Source organism: Choloepus didactylus, chromosome 5, assembly GCF_015220235.1.
Source record: "Choloepus didactylus isolate mChoDid1 chromosome 5, mChoDid1.pri, whole genome shotgun sequence".
NCBI lineage: Eukaryota > Metazoa > Chordata > Mammalia > Pilosa > Megalonychidae > Choloepus > Choloepus didactylus.
Genome location: NC_051311.1, coordinates 165,436,579 through 165,442,927, shown reverse-complemented (window position 1 = coordinate 165,442,927; position 6,349 = coordinate 165,436,579). Strand labels below are relative to the sequence as shown.

Sequence of the window (6,349 nt, the reverse complement as noted above, 5' to 3'; positions counted from 1 at the left end):
AATGGGAATGATAAAAGTGCCTCCAAGCGTGGCAGAGAGAATTAAAGAGCATGGCGCCTGGGCACCGTGTGCTTTAGCTGTCATTACCACACTTGTCACGGATCTTCACGTCGGCTGTGAGTTGGCCCCCGGCCTGGACATACAGTGAAAAAAGAAACACGAGCTCCGCTAGAGAGCACAGCCGTTCAAAGACCAGAACCACGGCATGAGAAAGCAGACAACTTCCGGCCTCGGCGGCCCACTTCTGACGTCATCTCCCCGGGGCGCAGGCGCTCTGGGGCCCGGGGTCACGTGACGCGGCCCTCTGCTTCCGGGGGCGGGGTGTGCGCGGCCCAAAAGGAGGCTTGGTGGCTGTGCTGCGTCCTTGTTGCTGTCTCTGGCTGTGGGGCTTCCTGGTGATCTGATGCCATCGTGGGCCGCGGGTGATGCCTGCTCCTCCCGGAGGCCGGGTAAGGGTCGTGGGGTCTGGGACTCGGTGGCGGGCGACCCCCGCGGGACTCGCTGTGGCTGAAGCCGCGTGGCGCCTTCGGGCTCCCTCCTTAGGACCGGGAGGGCGGCGGGGCTGGAGGCGGCCCGCGCGCTTTCCAACGCCTGGGTCCCCCGGGACTTTGCTGGCTGCGCCAGCGGACCGGTCTGCAGAGTGTTGGGCTGGATGAGGGGAGTGAGGGCCTGCCCGCACCGAGCCCCGGGCCTTCTTGTCTCCTCGCCATGCTTGAACGGGAGCTGAGTTCAATCGGAGACGGTTCACTGAAACGTGAGGAGGCCGAGGAGAGGCTCGGAACCGCAGCCGGCGGGGGAACTACTGCCGTTGGCTGTTGTTTTATGTAAATCGTTAGTAACTTGGTTCCAAGTTAGCAGATATAGAAAAAAATTCAGAGATGCAAGAAACTTTATTAGTCTACAGAGTTTTAAGTGGTCAAATTGGGATTAGAGATTAAGATTAGATTTATTCCACCTACGAGCCCATTCCTGTCCTACCCCTTCTCTTGTGCTGCAGACTAGGAACATTTTTCCCTGGAACAGACTCAGGGAAGATGGGATTACTAACACCATGTGTCGGAAGATTTCGTTCCCAAGAGAAATCAGGAAGTTCAAGCCTTGCACGGGGGGGAGGGGGGGGGGGGTGTTGGACTAGATCATTAAGAAATCCAGGCTTGAGCTGACTGCATTTGTCCTTTTCTAGGCGGAAGGCATCACCATGTGGGCGATCCCTAGAAGTGGGAAGGAACCCTGCACTCCACAGCTGTTCTGCAAGTAGCCTTGGTGAGTAGTGCTGGGAAATCCCCAGCTCTGACCTCCCAGGATCTGGGCCCACTTTTCCTCTTAACCATTATTTCATGGGGAAAACCCTTGTTGAATCTACTCTGTGTCCTGAAGTGCTTTCTAAACTATAGAATACATATCCAGAAGAATATAAAAGGTAAAAGCTATTCTTGTATAATTATGTGATAATGTGGATATTTTTACGGTCATACAAGTTGAGGAGGTTCTACACAAGAATTGTGTTGTGGAAAACAGTTTTAAGCTAGTATTGTCTGGTCTGTTTTAACAAGGGTGACCTCTTCCAAGACACCTTCATCTAGAAAGGATATTTCCCTGTGAGCTTCACAGTGCTTTATCTGGAGACCATCCCTTCTTCCTACATTGTTTCAGAGTTATCTGTGGACTCCCAGGATAAAGAAAGCCCAAAGGCACCTGGTTCAACTCCAGCATCTATTCTACCGTAGATGTCAGGAACTTAAATGACGGGGTGGCAAGCCTCCAGCGTGCTTGGGTCTGGGGTGACCCTGTGCATTCCTACAGTGCTTGCAAGAACAGTTTCGAAATGGTTTGAGGCCTTGCTCTGCTCTATCTACGGAGCAAGGTTATAGAAATTTCACACATCTTGTGTGCTGGCAATGTGATAGCCACGTGTGGCTTGATTAAAGCTAAATAAAACGTTAAATTCAGTTTTTTTTGTTCACATCAGCCACATTTCAGTCCCTAGTAACCACACGTGGCATGTAGCTCCGTATTGGACTGTGCGGGTTATAGAATATTGCTGTTCTCACAGAATGTTTTTCCTGGATAGTACTGGTATAAAGGGCGATGGGGTCATGGTGAGTGCTTGCTATGCTCCAGGCTTATTAAAAAGGTTTTTTTATTATATCCTTAAAAGCCTTACAAAAATTGAAAATGGAACTCAGAGAGGATGGTAAAGCTGGTAATTGAACCAGCCCAATTACTGAGGCAGATAATTGCAGCTCCAACACACAAGAGGAGCCCAGGGTCAGAACTGCATGCCCAGGGTTGTCCAGCTCAGCACTAGATCAGGGATTTGACCCAGATCTTTCTAAAGCCTGTGCTCTCTTTCCATATTGCCAGATTGGGAGGGCTAAGTGAAATCTAGAGGGGGTGGGAAGTTTGGGTTGTGTGGCGAGTTTGGACACAGCAGGTGCAGCTCTGGGCCATGTTCCTCTGGTGTGGGGGTGGGAAGTTGAGGCATCAGGATCTATGAAGATGGCAGGCCACCTTCTTAACCTGTTGTAAGCAGGATATCTCGGGCACTTCACAGTTCTTGACAACTACCTCTCCAAAGCAGGCTCTGATGTCTCCCCACTGTGGCACACAGCACACTGGTGTCCACCATTCCCCTGGAGTCTGAGCATCAAATTTCCATAATGCCAGAACTGGAAGATACTTGAAAGATTGTCCCTTCAGTGGCCGTCGTGCTGATCTGTGGAATCCATTCCTCAGAAGGGTCTAGCCTGGCAAGGTACTATATTTCTGTTTGTGTTATATATTAATTTCCCATTTGAGTCCCATGAACCATTGGCTTATTTGGACCTTCCCATATTACGTAAGTCTGCTGATTGTGTTCCAGAAAGGTTAATGGTCTTTAAGGTTCACAAAACTCTTGCCAATAAATGATTGTCATGTCTCTACTCAGGGAGGGGGGCGGGAGCTGATTCTTTGGGAATTGGTACTGTAAAACCTGTGGGACCAGTATTTGATTGGGAATTAGACCTTCCGGCCCTTTTTCCCAGAAATCTCCATGTGGTGTGTTGGCTTGAGAAGGGTGAGCTCTGCCATTAAATACACTGAGGATCACAAGATAGCCGAAGGGAAGTCGAGTCCAGAGTCAGGAAACGTGGGTTCCAGTTCACTTATTGCTACTCTGTGGCAGTGGGCATTTATAACCATCCTTAATTGCCACTTGATTTTCACAGCAGGCCTCTGAGGTGTGCATTTCCTCCTTAGTGGAAATGAGGAAGCGGGTACTAAGAAGCTGCATCCTGTCCACATTTACACACCAGGTGAGGGGTGGGGCCAGAGTGTGTACTCAGGTCTCTTGACCTTAATTGTCTGAGGTTTGAAGCCTCCCCTGCTGCCCTCCTGAGAGTCTTGGGAGTTTCTGGTTCTTGGAGTGAGGCTGTGGGCAGAGGGTCCAATTGAGGCTTGAACCTGGTGGGTGGGAGTGGATCTGGGTGTTGTGCATGTCTTACTGATACTCTCTGACCCCAGGTTTGGCCACCGTGTTGACTCCTTTGGGAGTGAAGAGCCGTGCTGTGCGTCGGAACCCAGGCCCCTCTGACTTCTGAATGAGTAGCGATATTTAATAAATGCGGTTTTAAAGTAGTGGTCCAGCCCTGCATCCATTTCTTTATTCTTTTTATATGCTGGGTGCAAATTTAAGTAAGACTCTTCCCCTTCTTGAAGGTGTTTTCAGTAATGTTCCAGGGACCCTGGGGTCTTGCTCGTGCCTTTGTAAATAGCCATTTGGTGCTCCTCGGTCACCCCATCTGCGTACCACCTATTTTGACTAATAGAAGCAGATCGGTGGTGGGCGTTTGTCCCAGAGCCAAGGCTGACTAGCTAGATTCTGTAGAGTGGGGTGCTCAGGGATCCCAAAGGGGCTGTCATCTGGAGACCCTGGAGCAGGTTCCAGTAGGGTGCTAGGTGTCCTGTGGCCAATTGTCCTCTCTCCCCAGTTTAGGTCAACTTGAAACTGACCCCCATCCACAGGAAAACATGGTGGCCTGGTACTTAGCTATGTAAAAACAAGTCTGTGAATTAACGCCCTTGGTATATGTATTGCACTCGGATATTTACTGTTTCATTTTGGAAATAATAGTCACAATCCACCAATAGGTTGCAGCCACAGTTTTAGCCCATTTAGCTCAATGTAACACTTGCCAAGGGACATGACAACAGCCGAGGCCTGACCAACTTGGCTGGCATAGATGCAGTGAGCCACTTACAGATACAGCCAGAGTGGTGAAGTAGCCAAAGGTGCCCAGTCCCTGGGTCCTTGTCCCAGACACTAAAAAGAATGACACAGAACAATAGAGGCTGGATGCCTGCAGCACAAACGACAGCATCCCTGGGGAGAGGGCCAATTCGAGACCACAGTTTGACAGTTTAGCTATTCCCTGGAGCACATGGTATAAAAGGGATGGTTTTCTGGGACTCAGGGTTGGCTGTAGCAACCGGCAGCTCTGGTCTCTACAGCCTGGACCTTGCCAGGAGCCCACCATCAGCCAAGCAAGCCTGGGGGCTGCTGGCTGCATAGGACGGGACAGTGGCACTGGGTGGAGGGAGGCATCTCGGAACCAACTGAGCTCAGACGCTGAGAGTATCAGGGTGTGGAAGCTTGCGGCATCCCCCAGCAGGCTCGAGCGAGTGGTGCCCCTCCCAGCTGTACTTCCCATCTGGTGCTGCCTTCACCCTCTTATCTGTTGGTTCACCACATTCACTGCCCTTAACGTGTCAACCCTACAAGAGGTACGCCCTGGGGTTTGAGCAGGAATCCCTGGATTCAGGGCGGGAAGGGCTCAAAGAGCTCAGTCCAGACCCAGAAATGGAAAGTAACCTCCCTTGGCATGATGCTACAATTGTAGTATTTGAAGCAAAAGATGTAGGTTTGAATCCAGTGCTCACTTGCTGAGTGACCTTGGGCAAACTACCTCATCTCTGGGCCTCAATTTCACTATTTGTAAAATGAGAATAATAACTCCTACATGAAGTTATGAGAACTAAATGAAGCAAGGCTTGGCGAGTTGTGTAAACTGCTGAGGTGGAGAAAATGTCATCCTCATTGCAATTATGCTCAAGGTCACGTACCAACCAGTGCCTAAAGCAGGGGACGGCCAACTCCCACCCGTGGGCCAAATCCTGAGCTCAGAGCAGTTTTGACATTTTCAAGTTGTTGAAGAAAACCAAAAGAAATGAAATTCACATTTTGGTGTCCATAAAGTTTTATTAGAACACAACCACGCTTGTTCCTTTTAAGCACTAATATAATCCCCTTTGGGGTTTGACCTTTGAGACTGGGGAAGCGAAACCATGCAACAGGGATGAGATGAAGCAAGGTCAGGCTGAGAATTCCCCAGGTTCTTTTCAATACTGGTCTGGGAAGCCCTCAAAAGCACCCCAGGGGCGGGGTGAGAAGGGGGTCTCCTCAACTTAGAAGGATGAAACTTGGCCGGGAATTACCCAAGAGGAATCCCAGGCCTGGCACAGTCCCCTGATCTGAGGACCCTGCCTGCCAGCCAGGGCCAGGAGGTTTCAGTGGGTGCCTCGGTCAGCACATTTAAATGTTATGAGGTAGGTATCTCTTATAAGGAATATGACAAAAAAAAAAAAAAAGGAGTCTCAACTTGCCTGCCAGTTTAAAGGTAAGTGTAAAATGTGAGTTGATTTAAAGATAATTGTTCAAATAGCATTTGTGACTATGACAAAAAAATCTCAAAAGGTGTGAAAGTGACTCAAGTTGGGGAAATATTAGCGTCTGCCTGTTTGGCCTCCGAGCTCGATGGGGGCTGAGAGTGGGGAGCACCTGCCTCTCAGTCTGCCCCAAGACCTGAAAGTGTGGTCAGGACAGCTGTATCTGGAGACAAGCCTGAGCCCGACAGTCACTTTAGCCAGTTCCCAAACATTATACCTAGAGCAAATTTGGGGGCAAACTCCATACTCTCCCCGGGCCTCTGGATGGATGAGTGGATGGGGTGGGTGGATGGGTGGATGGATGGATGAGTGGATGGGGTGGGTGGATGGATGGGTGGATGGGTGGATGGGGTGGGTGGATGGATGGATGGATGGGTGGATGGGGTGAGGGGATGGATGGATGGATGAGTGGATGGGGTGGGTGGATGGATGAGTGGATGGGGTGGGTGGGTGGATGGATGGATGGATGGGTGGATGGGGTGAGGGGATGGATGGATGAGTGGATGGGGTGGGTGGATGGATGGATGGATGAGTGGATGGGGTGGGTGGATGGATGGATGGATGGGGTGAGGGGATGGATGGATGGATGAATGGATGGGGTGGGTGGATGGATGGATGGATGAGTGGATGGGGTGGGTGGATG

General features: G+C 50.5%; 1 long non-coding RNA gene and 1 other non-coding gene across 2 annotated transcripts; both read left to right on the top strand.

Annotated features, from left to right (window-relative positions):
- The first annotated feature begins 312 nt into the window (after positions 1 to 312).
- LOC119535062 lies at positions 313 to 3,618 on the top strand. The gene is made up of 5 exons (XR_005217156.1): positions 313 to 449; positions 1,184 to 1,263; positions 2,582 to 2,755; positions 3,210 to 3,296; positions 3,505 to 3,618. It is a non-coding gene; the product is annotated as an uncharacterized LOC119535062 (long non-coding RNA).
- On the top strand, positions 1,752 to 1,886 carry LOC119535612. Its single transcript, XR_005217228.1, has one exon. It is a non-coding gene; the product is annotated as a small nucleolar RNA SNORA9 (small nucleolar RNA).
- Positions 3,619 to 6,349: the final 2,731 nt, after the last annotated feature.